Below are 16,328 nucleotides of genomic sequence, written 5' to 3'. Positions count from 1 at the left end.
ACAATTTAAACCAATCAATGTTGTGTAATTAACAAGGATAATCTGGTGTTTTTGAGTTGATGAGTAGTGCAGATATCACTGTAAAATCAATCGACAGTAAGGAGAATACTTACTTCCGGGTGTAAAATTCTCCGTTATCCAATGGGAATGGACGCTCACATTGCCTTTCAACCCTATCTCCTAAAAATTACGTTCCCAAAGAACTAAACTGCATTCTCAATTACGTTTAGCAAGAAACGTTTTTTCTCCCACGTTACGTTTGTTATGAACGTATCTCAAATACGTTTATTTTCTACATATCTTCTAGAAACATGTTTTCTCCCACGTTACGTTTGTTATGAACGTACCTTAAATACGTTTATTTTCTACATATCTTTGCCATTTGTTGTCTTGCTTATAATAATGATAATAGTCATTTATAAATATCACTTTAGAGCACACATTTGAAATCGATATATGGTTAAATTAAAATCAGTAGGCGAGGCTGTAATTTCGCCAGCTGTCCGCCGCCAGTAACAGAAGATCTCTGTGGCTTCAGGCTTCATTGCCGTTCAAATGACAGCATTGGTTTCCCCAAAAGTGGGCGGGGCTGTAAAGTGACTTAGTAGATTTTACTCTCATCTATTATTCAAAACCATTCTATTTATTCTAACGTAAATTACATGCCAGTGTTTTATATTTATATATATATTTTTTTTTAATCGTATAATTTCGGACTTTTTTTGCTGTCTGTGATGAAAAGTAATGTAATGAGCCTCAAAAATACTGAAATCTGTATTTTTTTAAATCTTTTTTTCCTTCTAATTTGTTATTCTTTTCTAAATAACACACTGTTATTTACTCAACAATAACACACAATTATCCTTGTTTTTATGTATTCCTTTAATTCTATAATCTTGGGCTTTTTAGCATGCTTTTTAGCCCTAAATAAAGTCACCGGAAACAGACGTAGGCCTATAAGGGACATTTCGAGCGATACACACTACAAACCCTCTGAACTGATTACCCAAGATTCTCAGCTTGAAACTCGTTGATTGGATGTTTTAGCCGCAATGCACGCTGGAATATGATGTTAATGCGATATGATATCCGAAAACATTTAAAAAAAATAAAAATAATACTTTATTCCGAGTGTTCTTGCTTTTCTCTTTGGAAGTCATCACATAACGGCATTGTAATACACGGTTCGGCTGCATTAAATACTACAGATCTGCCGTAGTTCTTTATTTATAGAGCCTTGATGAGAAGACTTCTGGACAAACTTGAAGAACCGCCGCCAAAACTGAATATGTGATGTGGATCATAAATATATCAACAATGAAACAACATCTTACATTTCTTTTTTCACAAAATACGTCTCCTTGCAGTATCAATAGTAATTCGGCTGACTTTTATATTTGATCCAATTGGTAGATAGGTTATATTTACACCATAATGGTGCACAGCTGATAGAAAAGGACTTGTAGTTTTTAAAGATATTACTGATTTTCTTTGAATAAAAGAATATAAATACTGAGTTGAGAGAATAGTCAGGGGTTTTGGGTGATGGGAGACACATCTATGGAATCACAATTTCAATAGCTTACCATTAAATGACGAATACACCTTTCTGTCTGTGCTGTTTTACAAATCAGATATTAATGTGTAGAAGTAAAACATGAGAAATAGTATAGCAATATCCTGTAAAATCATGTAAAAACATGAATAAAACTACACATCTTCAGATGTTATATATACATAAGTGTCCTACACTAATAATACAAAGTTATTATTAGTATGTTGTGTGTACCTTGTGTGCACCGCCTAGTGGTTAAATCACGTTATTTAATTATTTTTGTTGAATAATGTTATTTTTGTTAAATAATGTTATTTGATTAAACAAATATTAAGAGTACATACTTTCATAGGGGGAAAGTAGAAGGTCAATGATAGAAATAAAGAATATAAAAAATCAAGAAGATACTGTAAGTGATCTCTTCAATACAACAGTTTAGTGCTGGATGTACAAAGATATTAATATGAGGAGGTGCAAAACAGACAAACTAATTAACCTTTATACTATACTAATACTATAACACATTAAAGAATACTTTAGGTGAAGGTCTTCTTTCAAATAAGAAAAAAGCTTTGGGGGTATCTATCTACAGATAAATATTAAGCATGACAAAGTACTTAACGTCGAATATATCGCTTTCCTGCAATGTTAACTATGTTGAAGCACTTATTTTAACTGATATTATACACATTAATTATACTCGTATGTACAGATGTAGCGCTTCATTTCAGACGCCTACCCGTGCGGGCCCGTGATCAGCACGGGGTGGGCCCCTGCTGAAAAGGAAAACACCCTGCAGGACTTGATATGCCCCCTTGATAAATAAATGTGATTATAATGAAACCAGCTACAATGGATCATGGATCCACCAGGGGGTGCCGTGATTAAAAAGCTGCCACAGTGGAACTCATGCGAAATAAACAGCTGATAGATCTACAGGTATCTGATATAGCGGATATTTGTTAAGATCCATATGTCACGGATAGGATCATATTCTGTGCTAAATGAGAGACATGTAATCATTTACAAAACATCACCATGTTTTTATTTAACAAAATAATGTTCTTTAATCCACGTAGGTGGAAGTACAAAACCATCGCTATGTTTTTTCATCAGGAAATGCAGACCGGCTCAAACTAACGATTTTCAATCATCATCCTCACAATCATTTAATGTACCATATGTTCGCCGAATTGAAATGAATGCACTAATACATGTAGTTTAATCCACGTGAGTTTACAACAACAAAAATAATCGCTTTGTTTTTATATCACATCCGACCGGAGGAAAATGCAGCACGGCTGTCACTGCCGATAATCCTAATCCCACGGGCAAACAATAATATGTACAGTGTTAATGGTTTACTGTATTATTAGTGTCTAATATTACTGCTATAACAATCACACATTGAGTTGTTAAAATCAGACCGTTGTTTTTTTTAAACAGTCTGAATGAAACGGCAGCTCTCAGGTGATCAGCTGTGTGTTTACACAATAAAATATGCATAGTAATTTAATAAATCCTTCCAACACACATTGTAAGAACAGTTCTGTTTCATATGAGTGTTGAGCTGTATCCACAAATCTCTTAATTTTGCCCTCAAAGTGCACCAGATTGATGCATTTAACTTCAATGTAAAGAAAAACATCTTCTGTAACAACAATAACATTATAAATAGTAACATAGCTGAACATGGTATTGCACATTTAGCTTTGAGTGTTACTGACCTGAGATATTTTTATTACATGAATTAAGGTGACTGAGGCTTTTTAACAGTGAAAACTGAACTTGAAAATGGTTTCATCTTTTTATTTTCGGGGTGGGGAGACATGTGTGTGATTAAAAAATTCATTCGCAGAAATGTTAAGTGATCTAACTAAGTTCTATTCATATTCTTGACGGGAAGAGCAGTGTAAATGGGTGGCCATATGCATTTGAAAAGCAATATAAATCACACAGTTATTATGCAATAGGCTTTAAAAGCACCATCGATAACCATTACCTTTCTCCAATTCAAACTCTTGACGGGTTAAAAGGAAGGTGTAAATGGTTGGGCTAGACTGTACTGTAAGGCCATTCAATAGACGTTCTTCTGAAAATGTTCACATCAGGCACCTTCAAGTTAAACAATACTACAGTAAACAATTAACACAGTAAATTATGTGGATTAAACCACATTTATTTTGTTAAAAATAAACGAAATATGATTTCCTCCGGAGTCGGCTTGACTCGGTTTGCATTTATAAAGAATGCACAAATGTGTTTAATCGTTAATGTCAGATATGTACTAAATAAATACATTTGTTCCTGCTCAAGATTAGATTCAACTTTTATTGTTATTGCACATATTACAGGTATTAATTTCATGATAAAGATTGTGGAACAATGATAAAAAATGTGAATGGAAGTGGCGACATAAAACTGACACAAAACAACAACAAACTTTTGCCAAGCCAATGGAGAGTTTCATCAGCAGCACGGGGTGAAAACCACCAATGAGCGCTCAGCTCGAGATACCAGCGAGTCGAGAGAGAGAATGATATCTGCATTTTCTCTTTTGGTTTGATTAGGACGCATCCTGGGGATTGTGTTTACAAACATTTTCACCAACCGTTCAACAGCCCCCACCCCCCATGTTGCCTATGTTGTATGTTGTGAACTCTTTGTTTAAAACTAATTGGCCATCGGAATGTGTGGAGGAAGTCTCCCAAGGGGGATGGTCACATTCCACAGCTCTCCCCCCCCCCCCTCCTGTGATCCGCCGCACACAGAGAGACACAGGGAGATCGCTCTTCTGGATTGAAGAGAGTGGAAATAATGATATTGCAAGTTGGAAACGTAAGATGCATTTTGACAGACAGGATGGACACTTATGCTGCATTTTGAATGTCCGATAGTCCACCATTAACATCTCATCTCATCAACAAAAACTAAATATACATTTCGTCATAGTTTTCGTTATCAAGAATCTATTTTTAGCTCGTCATCGTCTCGTCTTAGTCATGTTAAAAAGGTCGTTCACGAACATTTTTCGTCATAGTTTTCGTTGACGAAATTAACACTGGCATATTTAAGCTGTCGCACTTTCTGTTGTTTCTATCGCGCATTGCCGGTATGAAAGGGTCTGTGCCGGAAATATCAAACATTTAATAAAAGTGAAAAACAATGAACAAGACTTAACGTATTAATAATAATTAATTATATTTATTCCGTTTGGATGTACGATTTTTGACTTTGTTTAGAGCAGTGATCTTCTCTGCAGCAGAGAGCTAAGCGCTGTCAGACCGGACCTAACCCTGAAAAGTATTATCATCTGAAATTAATCATTATTAATCATTAATATTAAATACATATAAGTATTTTTACAACTTTAGAAATACTCTGTTGTAATTATTGATGCATAAATGTGTTCATCCATTCAATGTGGCATCTGCTATAATGGGGTTAATGTATGATATTACAATACATTATAATATATGATAAATCCATTTTAGTTTTATTCATTTCTTATTTCATAGTTTCTCATTATTATTATTTTTATCGCTCATCTTATTTTTGATTTTATTAATCTGTGTGAATCTGTGCTATCCTGTTTTTCACTCTTACCCTGTTGCTGTTTGAACTAGTGAATTTCCCCACGGGGATTAATAAAGTTCCATCTTATCTTATCTTATCTTAATGTATAAGTTGATTAACTTCAATCTAATGTACTGTTTAAAAACACCCCAACAATATTACAAAAAATATACTGCATAAAACAAACTATATACTTTATTTGATCTAAAATATTGATGTTTTTTCATTATAGTAGCCTGTGAAAACCATAACAAATAAGTGATTAAATGCTACAGTATTCAGCAAACACAACTGCAGAGCTGCAAACATTGCAAACAGACTAAGTTCTACAACACCCAGTTGTCTTTGTGTATTTGTGAATGAAGCGCCATCTCATGGTTAAATCCTGTAATTGAACAAATGGGGAAATTGGGCCACGCCCTCTAGCAATTTGGCAACACCCCCAGCCACTGGGATCCGTGGTGTTTTTGGTTGGGACACACCCATGTGCATTGCCGGCCCTAGACTTTTGGGGGCCCTAAGCGAGCTTTGGCTTGGGGGCCCCCCTCACTCTAGCGCGTTCTCACTACACACAACACGGAAAACAACTTTTGTCTTATGTGTTACACATATTGTATAAATAAGCATGTAAACACAGTGGACCTAACCTCCTCTAGGGGGGGTCCTCACCTCCTCTAAGGGGTTCCGGGGGCGTGCTCCCCCGGGAAGATTTTTTTTTAAATATTGAAGTTAAAAGCATCAATCTGGTGCACTTTCAGAGAAAAATTAAGAGATCTATGGATACATCTCTCAACACCCATATGAAACAGAACTGTAAACAGATTTTTCGTTATGGATATTTTACAAATCACTTAAACTGTATTCTTGTTTTGTTCTATAGTATTTCATAACTGTTTCTCATGTATTCTCTCTGGCTGTCCATCTCATAATGTTCACATAGAAACTAGCTGTCAATAGGAATATCATTCAGAAGAATTATAATTTCTTGCAGAAATCTGTCACAAAAAGAGGTTGCACATTTAAATTCAGTTGTTGTTATGGCAATTTCAGTGGCCAAACAGCCACATTTAGTGCTGCAAATACGTTCAAACATGCTGTTGACATGTAAAGCAGTGGCAACTATGCCACCATTTCAGCTGACTTTTTCTCAGAAATACTGTCACAGAACATCCATATATTTCAGTTCTAGGTTGATGCTTAGCTAAGCTAACTGTGAAACACTTTAACTGACAGGACTCTGGATCAACTGTGTACTGTAAGGTAGCTTCTGGCTTCATGTCGAACAGTAAGTCAACATTTCCCAGAGAGCTTTCTTTTAAATCACCAGATAACGCTAAAAAACATTACATTTAGATTATATGACAAAGTGTTTATTTAATATATCTGGCTAGCTATAGCTACTTGCTAATGGTTTAGCTTACCCCCGCGATTCAAAGTAACATCAACGTAGCTGTAATTTATGCTTTGCTTACATGTTCGCATAACTTTGAAGTTTACTGACATTTACATACCTTGTTTACCTGGCTCAAGTGGTGGCTCCGGGGTTGTTGTGTGAGCCACCACTTGAGAATTGTCGTATTTTTTAAGAAAATGTTTTCTTATGTCCATCTTCAAAAACTCTGAGTCCGACTGACAGTTTATTTTAAACATTGTCACAGCTCACAGGATAGGTACCTGTGAGCATGGGCGTAATTTCCACTGGGGACAGGGGGGACATGTCCCCCCCACTTTTCAAAATCCTGTTTGTGTCCCCCCCACTTTTCAAATGTGTTTTTGTGGTCATCGTCACGGAGGAGCGTCTGTGTGTGTGTGTGGCAGGAGCGCATTTTGTGTGTGAGAGAGACAGAGAGAGACAGAGAGAGAGACAGAGAGAGAGACAGAGAGAGAGACAGAGAGAGTTACGGGGGTTGTTGTTGTTAGCATCTGGTGCTAGCTCGGAGCTAACGGAGATTAGAAGCTGTTTCAACAATAAGGAGAGGGAGAGTCCTCTCCTGTCGGACTGAGATAACATCAGCTCAGGGAGGTAAAGGACTCGCTGAGTGATTATATTGTAAACTTTAGTCTAAGTTATCTCAGTGGGTCTCCAACAGTTTGGTCTAAACAAATATTTCCATCTATTTAATATAGTTGTTCAAAATAAGTTAACAAATAATTCCAATGTCAGTAAAAAATTTAAAACACAGTTTGGAAGGGGAGTGATTAGTAAAATACGCATTAAAAAAAAGAAAGAATGCAGACTAGGTAAGATAAAGATATAGAGAGGAGTATATCAATGATTTCTTATTGGTTGTGAGCATATTATGGCTTTTGGAGTATTGACATATATACAGTTCTGTTTCATATGAGTGTTGAGAGCTGTATCCATAAATCTCTTAATTTGTGCACCAGATTGATGCCTTTAACTTCAATTTAAAGAAAAAAATCTTACCGGGGGTGCATGCTCCCGGACCCCCCTATAGGATGTGAGGTCATCACAAATAAAACAGGTTCATGGATAGATAAATTTGCACACTCATTATATACACTACACATTTTTCTTGGATTAGTCAACACCATAGTCCCTAATATATATTTGTAGAAAGACAGGAAATGGAATTAAATCGAGAACAATGTTTCATTGCAGAGGACCCCCTGTTTTGTGTCCCCCCCATTTCTCAAACCAAAGTTACACCCTTGCCTGTGAGCCAATAAGACAATGTTTATTTCCATTCAACTCTCTGGTTGGTCTGGTGTCTTGCCTCACTGAACACGGGCAATTACAGTCCTTCCGTCCTCTCTTGTGTCATGATGAGGTTCAGGTAAAGCACGGTTAATGTATTTTATTATTGACTCAATAATATAATACTTTGAGAGTAGGAAATCTAGGCATATTAACACAATTAATTAAACATACTTATCACGGCGACGGTGTACTGAGATTTATTTATTTTTTAAATTAAAAAATATATATATATATATATATATATATTTTTGCTAGGGGGCCCCTTAGTGGCTGCGGGGCCCTAAACGGCCGCTTATGTCGCTTAATGGGTCGGGCCGGCTCTGCCCATGTGAGTCCTATCTGGAGTGCTACATCTGTATGTAGATAGTATAAGAAATGTGCAGAATTTGACAGTTTAATGGTGGAGGTATACACACATATTGATAGATGTCTTGTAATGCACTGTTGAGGAACCTGTGACCCAAGTTTTTTATTCATTGCATAACTACACCGTAATTGCGTATATGATATGTCAATAAACCTCAGAAAATCTTGAAATCTTGAAAGGGATGTGCAAAATAGCAATTATATACAGTTTTTAATTAACTATTTGTAGAGAATAACGAGTAATTAATATACTTTATAGAGATCTGCAGATAAATGTTTAGTTTTCTCAAGCACCAACTATCAAATATCTCTCCTGATTGTTGGCACTTGACAATCACCTTCCCTGCATTTTACTCAGTGTAACTAAAGTCTGATTTAAGGGTTGTTTATATTTCACATCATTAATCAGAATCTGCAAAGTAACTAAAATAAATGTAGTGGAGTAAAAATACCAGGTTAACCTCTGAATTGTAGTGGATTAGAATTGCAAAGTAACACTGAGCTGTCATGTGGGTATATATTAATGCTGCCCATTATGTACACAAGCGATTTTCACCCATTTAGTACTTACATGTTTTAAATTTGTACACACCAATTTTTTTTCCGATCGCCTAAACCTCCAGGGCTGTACACAGTTTAATACTGTCAACTTCTAATTTTGGGAAAAACGAAAACGTCTTTTAAAACTACTATTCCCAGTAGAGACGTGCCATAGAGAACATGTTGCGAACGGTTGCGAAACACAATAGCCAGTATGTGTAGTTCTCGGGGGGTGCTCTAAAATGATATTTATAAATGACTATTATCATTATTATAAGCAAGACAATAAATGGCAAAGATAGGTAGAAAATAAATGTATTTAAGATACGTTCACAACAAACGTAACATGGGAGAAAATATGTTTCTAGAAGATAAAATAAACGTATTTGAGATACATTCATAACAAACGTAACGTGGGAGAAAATAAGTTTCTTGCTAAACGTAATTGAGAATGCAGTTTAGTTCTGTGGGAATGTCATTTTTAGGAGACAGGGTTGTGCCTTTACCTGCCGCCGACATGGACCGATACGGTGCTTCCCTGAGCGTGAAATACCGCCGCCGATGGGAATAAATTGCAATCATTTGAAAGCTCTTTGCGTCCGTTTATGAAGCTGAAGGAGACTCGGTGATTCACAACTACACGCCATAGGACCCTGACCAAGCGTCACTATTGGACTATCAGGGAGTGAGACTGTAGAAAAATTAAGACACCCCGAGACAATTATTGACTCGTTATTCCTAATCATTCCTGAAGGGTTGTTTCAAAATAGGTAGACTTTAATGGTACACATTTTCAGCATTTATTAATAGTTTGCGGGCCGCATGAAAAGCTTTGGCCCACCGTATATAGCCTGAGGGCCATCAGTTTGTGATAACGCATGGTTTATTCAAAGTAATTGGTTGTTTTGCAGTATACATTCCAATTAAACATTTTTCCTGGGGTTTACAGTTTTTCTCGATTGCTAACACACTCTTTTTTTTTAATTGCTCAGTTTCTCAGAACACTAAACACAATTCACAAAACCACACACTCAAAGTGCAAAACACCTAATTTCTCCTGCTAAATGAAGAACAGCCCACAAAACTACATAAACACTTACCAAATGCAAACTTTTGCACCAAATATAACACACTTCATTCATAATACTAGATTGTTTGACCACCCAACTACACACTGCTGAGCATAATGCTTTGTTGCATAAAAGTAAGTCTACCACAGTAAATTGTGCAGGATTTTTGTAAAGTTATAGTATGCAACATGCCAACAATTCAATTACAGGAATGAAGTAAATACGTTTCACACAACAGATGTAAGCACTGATATATCATGAATTATGCAGAGCTAAAAACTGGTAACTAACCTGATATCAAGTCTAAGTGTCCGGATTACAGAGGCAACAGTAAATCGGCTTAGATTAGGCTGAACCCTCTGTACGTCCTCTCCCTCCAGCTCTACCTCTACCTCTCATTCTTCCTCCTCTCACTCTCACCCCACCTCTTCCTCCTTCTCTCACTCTCAGCCCAGCTCTTCCTCTTCCTCTTGCTTCCATGTTGGCTTCCATTGTTTCTGTTAGAAAGTACTCACCTGTGTTCTTTTTATAGTGCTAACATCCTGATTGATGAGCCAACAATTATGCCATCAGGTGTTTGGTCAGGTGGGACGTGTTTCTTGATCATTGGTCCATGTGTGAGGCATTTTGAATATCAGTGCTATGTATGTGCTAACACGTGACTTTATGTCAGATTCCTGTGTTTTACGTGGAGAAACGTGTGCAGTGGTTTGCAAAAAGTGCCATGTTGATTTGCAAATTGTGTGAAAAGCTGAAAACGTGTTTAGAGTTTTGGAGATTTGAGCCAATGTTTTGCTCTTTGAGTGTCAGTTAAAATAATTGTGCTTTATGTATAATTTTAGTGTGTTAGCAATCGAGAAAAACTGTAAATACTGTATATAATGACTATTTTGCACATCCCTTTCTAGTGCTGCCGGATCGCCGCTCTGGTTGTTAGCATCTGGTTAGCTAGCTATGCTAACGTACATAAGGAGTTGTTTCTACAACAAGGTGGAGGAGGGTCCTCTCCTGTCAGACTGAGAGGATCTTATAACTACAGCTCAGTGAGGTCTCCTTAGTCCTAACTCTTTAAACCGATCTTTCAGGGTTATAAGGAGGGGTGTAGTGCTATAAGCAGTAGTCGAGTTGAGGGGGGATGGGGGGGGATGGCATCCCCCTTAGGTATTAAAATGGTCAAAACCATCCCCCTTATGAAACGGCCATCCCCCCTTCCCATCCCCTGTTATTTGATCAATTAATGTGGAAATATTGGCAATGTTTAATTTTCAACATTCTACATTTTATATGTGCACGTCACGTGCCCCTCGTCCACATTATTTTAGCCGCTAAAATACTGTTGACGAGGGGCTCGTGCACATATCACGATCACGAAATTGATGTCAAGTCGGTCAGCGTCAACGATAGCAGCGCAGCCTGTGCAAGCATCATGGCCAGTAAGCGACAAGGACAGCTTGACCTGAGGGACTACTTCGGCTTTAAGAGGACAAAAAGTACCACTGAAGGTAAGTCAAGAATACTTTTGATATGTCACCAAATGTGTAATCTCTGGACAGAGGCGATAACAACAGAGTTATAGTTTGGGAGCTTACTTTTTTTTTCTTGTTAACTAGCCTAACGCCAGGCAGCTAGTACTAGCTGCTATAGTAACCAACGTCAGGTTAGACCTTTCTTATATTCACAAAGTTAATGTCAGATTTGATTTCTTTTTCACATGGAATATCTCGCAGGGTTTCCCACAGCTCTTTACTGCTTAGGCGACCGCATAAGCAACACACTTAACTAACCTAGACATGTTCAGTCGGGGGAAAAAATTAAATGTAATTTAGGATGAGGCAGAGCAAGCTAGTGTACAAGCAGAGACGACAGGGGCAGAAGAACACAGAGAAGAACAGGTGTCGTTGACGGTTCCTGAAACAGCCGGTGAAGTTCAGTTAAGGATGGTAGATGGTCCAAGTTTGGGATTCTTCAGTATGAAAACTGGTTCCGAAAGAACCCATTTGAATTAAGGTTCCTGGAGGATCTTTAGGCTGATTTTGTGTATCAATTCGATGATCATGTATCCACTAGTGATTTAAGCACTTTGTTTGATAAGCTTTCCATTCATTTTAGTGAGATCATATAATATAAATTAAGTGTGAAAATTGCACCTTTAGTCACTGTGAGCGACCAAAATGTATTACTTACAAAGCTTTAAATGTGATGCATGCCTCCGAATCGTGTGATAGCGGCTTCTGGTGGTTGAATGTTATCGCTCTTATTTTATATGAAAAAAAACCACAACTTGACAGTAGGCCTACTTCACTGTCTGCTCATTCTAACAAAACCATAATGCCGTTGTTTTCTTCATATAGAGGATAATCATGGCGAGGAAGCAGGAAGGAGAGCAGAGGAGACTAGAGCAGAGGAGACTAGAGCTGGAGAAGGAACAGGTTTGATATTTCTAAATAGACACTTTTCTTTTTCGAAGAGGGGGAAATGTAGCTAATCCTACCAAGGGGGGGTTTTAACAGATTTTATGTTTTTGTGGTAGAAAAAAGAAGAGAGGAGGAGGCAGAAGCAGAGGAGCCTAGAGCTGCAGAAGGAACAGGTTTGATAATTCTAAATAGACACTTTTCTTTTTCGAAGAGGGGAAATGTATCTTACCAAGTGGGGTTTTAACATAGATTTTATGTTTTTGTGGTAGAAAAAAGAAGAGAGGAGGAGGCAGAAGCAGGGCGAGATAGTGTCGATGATTCTGACCAAAATAACCAGGGAGATAATGAGCAAGATATCCCTGAATGCTGGACATCTACCAAGTTCAGGGAGAAAAAAAAGTATTATCCATGGCTAATATGTCAAAGCAAAAAACTTGGCTGCCTAACCTGCCAGAAAATGAAAGTGGTTGGGCCAAGTACAGGTGGGAGCAGCCAGTTGCATATTGCTGAGGAGTGGTCCAACGTTAAGGTTACAGCCTATGGTACAAACCGAGCAGCACAGCTGCAGTCTCTTCGTAAGAAAATACACAAGCATAAAATGTCAGACTATCACCAAGCAGCTGAGAAAACCATGGAAAAAGCAAAAGAAAAGACATTGGAAACATTGACTTCTGAAATGCAAAGGGATCACTTCTTAACTACTGATAGGGTATTTCGTACAGTTTACAAGATTGTGAAATCTGGAAGGCCTTTCACAGATCTACCGTCCGATATTGATCTGCAAGTCTTGAATGGACTAGACATGGGAAGAACTTTACATTCAGACTATTCCTATGCAACAATCAGCCAACACATAGCAAATGAAATGCGAAAGAGAGTAGTTGGAAAGGTCCTTCAAAGTGGAACAAAACTTTCTGTCATGATAGATGAAGCTACAACTGACAGTAAAAAATCAGTATTGATCATTTATATTAGAGCGAGCTTAGGGATGAGTGAAGAGCCCCTAACATTCTTCTTGGATCTAGTTGAGCTTTCTGCTACCAATGCAGGTGAAATCTATCAAGCTCTAATGAAAAATCTGTCACATCATGGCTTCTCTGAAGCTATTCTGAGTGAACGCTTTGTTTGCTTTGCATCAGATGGAGCTTCTGTAATGCTTGGAAGTAAAGCAGGTGTTGCAACCAAAATCGTAGAAAAGTTTCCAAACGTAATGGTGTGGCACTGCATGAACCACCGTCTTGAGCTGAGTGTTGGAGATGCTGTTGAAGAAACTGTAGGGATGAATGACTTCCAGTTTTTCTTTGACAAAGTGTACAGTCTCTATCATGCATCGGCCAAAAACCGCCGTGAGCTCACTGAATGTTGTGAGGAACTTGCTTTACAGTGTCTGAACATAGGGAGAATTCTCAGCACTAGATGGGTGGCATCCAGTTACAGGACCATTAAAGCTGTATGGCAGCAGTACCCTGCAATCCACAAGCACTTTTCCAATGCCTCAGTTGATCCTAAAAGAAGTTCAACAGAGAAATGCATGTTCAGTGGTTTAATAGATCGCCTTTCTAATGTCACCTTTGTGCACAATCTTGGAATCATGTATGATGCTTTAGAAGAGTTGTCTGAATTCTCTCTCTCTTCAAGACAGAAACATGACGCTCCCCAAGGCTGTAGCAATACTCAGTCGGCAGGTCCGTGTGTTGAAGTCCATGGCAGAGCAGCCTGGACCAGCGGCAGAAGTGGCTCAGACTGCAATCGGTTTGAAGCTATTCAAAGGGGTGCCACTAACAAATAATTTAAGACACAGCAGAGAAATAAACCACCAACATTTTTTTCATGCTTTGGCTGCTAAAATTGAGACAAGAATGGGATCACTGCCTGGAAAACAGAGAAGCAAAGAAGAGTACCAGAGCTTTCTTGACAATGTCAAAGTGCTGCAGCCATCAAACTGGCCAGATGTGTGTGGTGTTCGTTATGCCGAAAAGGAAATACAGGAACTCTGCTCCTTTTTCAAGCTTGATGATGGCAGACAAATTCAGAGAGGAATGAGGGAATATGTTGATATGGTGAAACTCAAAACTGTTGATGAAATGACACCACAAGCACCAGAAGAGCTAAAACCCCTCCTTCAAGCAGTGAACACACTGGTCATCTCCACAGCTGAGTGTGAGCGTGGGTTCAGTCAGATGAACATTTTAACCACAACTAGAAGCACGCTAGAGGTAAAAAGTATGTCAGCCTTGCTTTTCATCAAGTGTGTTGGCCCTCCACTACAAATGTTCAAACCAGAAGTTTATGTCAAGTCTTGGCTTCAAAGTCATAGCTTGGCTAAGGATCTGAGAGCAAGAGCCCGGAAAGTTGTCATTAAAAAACATGATTATGAAACTCTTTGGAAGATCCTATGAGATACTACAGTATAGGGGAGAATTGGGTTGGTAGCCATTGAATAAAACTGTTTATTTGTATTTGTATATCATATTATATGTATTATTTTCAGATTTTGTAAATAGTATATTTGTTTAATCCATGTTCTTGCACTTGAATTAAAATGGACTTGACTAGAGAGGATTCATGTTCAATGTTTTGTGAGGTTTTGTTTCAAGATCCACCATCCCCCCTGGCTTTTTTTTACAACTTGACCACTGGCTATAAGTGCACACATATGACCAACAAAAAAGCAATATATGGACATAGGTTACTATATAAAAGTGTGCAAATGTATTTAGAATCCTATCCATGCGACCCTTTTTTTTAATGGGTGGTGGACCTAACATCCTCTAGGCAGGGGCGGACTGGGACTAAAATTCAGCCCTGGAAACTGACCCAGTCCGGCCACATGAAATGTCAAATGTTAGAAATCCACTGTTTATTATTTAAAGTTTTACGTCTGATTCACTCCTTTTTTCCTCTATGTACACAGCTCCAGTTTGGGCCTGTAATCAGATTTAATTTTTAGTTGCTGCTGTAGCGGAAGTTTAGTCAAATTATTTTTGATGAAATACTCAAAATCTCCACCCTCCATTATTGCACTTGCTTCAGTTGCTTGCTACTTTTTAAGGGCGGTGATGACAGTTACAGTACGAACTGAAGTTGTTGTGATTTGATTGGATTGTGAGGCATTACGTGAGCTTCATCTGATTGGTCAATCCCTCAATGAAGTCTTCTTTCCCCGTTGATTCTGCTAAGCCCGTTCCCTTGGCTGTGGTTTTGCTAGATAGTAAGTAGGGACAGTGGGAATCTCGTTCATCCATTTCATGCGCGTCACTAATTAGATGACGAGGCATTTGGCTACCTTAAGAGAGTCATAGTTATTCAAGCCAATTTCGGTTAGCCTCCTCTAGCAACAGAGAGTGCAATCTACTGTTTCACCATAACATCTAGAGGGGCGCTGTTTAATTCTTTGTAAAATACTCTATGAGAATGGGGGAGAGATGGGCCGGCAGAATAATTACCGAAACTAAACGTAGTGGTTTTATTTATTTATTAAAATTATAACTACAATCCAAAAAAACAGGGGAAGCCTGGCTTCCCTTGGCCTCCAGGAGAAAACGCCACTGAGTTCAAGGGATAATTCTCACCCACCTCTTGCTCTTGCCCTGCACTTGTATGTGCCAGTTGAGCTGGTTCTTCCACCAGCTCAACTCTGTCCCTCATCATGAACGCAGGAGGCTGGCTGTATATCTGAACTTGCGCCCTCATCATTCTCTTCATCATCTTGCACTTGTTCTAAGCTGCTGCTGATAGTGCTTGTAGCAGCGCTGGTGCCAAAAAGGTCTGTCAATTTGCGACATTTATATGCTTCACCTGCGAGTGACTTCACCTTTTTTTCTCTTGCCTTCTCGACCCTACCTTTTTATTTTTCTTAGATTTTTATCCATGTTTTTTCATTATCCCTGTCTGCCGCGGCGTCTAATCCCTTCTCTTCGTGTGGCCGCTCTTTTTTCTTCTTCGTGTGCGATTATTTGACAAATAAGAACCACACAACTGCATTAGCGGCCGCTATCGCCCTCTGTCGGCCGTCAGCGGAACTTAAATGATGACGTTAAACCTTTTTTTTTTCTTTAAAGGACCGGCCGGCCGTCAACGGCCCC

General features: G+C 38.3%; 1 long non-coding RNA gene across 1 annotated transcript; it reads left to right on the top strand.

The window, feature by feature from the left end:
* Positions 1–12,230: 12,230 nt before the first annotated feature.
* On the top strand, positions 12,231–14,800 carry LOC307022468. Its single transcript, XR_013803406.1, has 2 exons — positions 12,231–12,416; positions 13,882–14,800. It is a non-coding gene; the product is annotated as an uncharacterized lncRNA (long non-coding RNA).
* The last annotated feature ends 1,528 nt before the right edge of the window (positions 14,801–16,328 follow it).

The sequence above is a fragment of the Notothenia rossii genome (assembly GCF_949606895.1).
Source record: "Notothenia rossii genome assembly, chromosome: 10".
In the NCBI taxonomy this organism is placed as follows: Eukaryota; Metazoa; Chordata; class Actinopteri; order Perciformes; family Nototheniidae; genus Notothenia; species Notothenia rossii.
The sequence above is the reverse complement of the archived record's forward strand: the minus strand, read 5'-3'. Positions and strand labels throughout refer to the sequence as shown.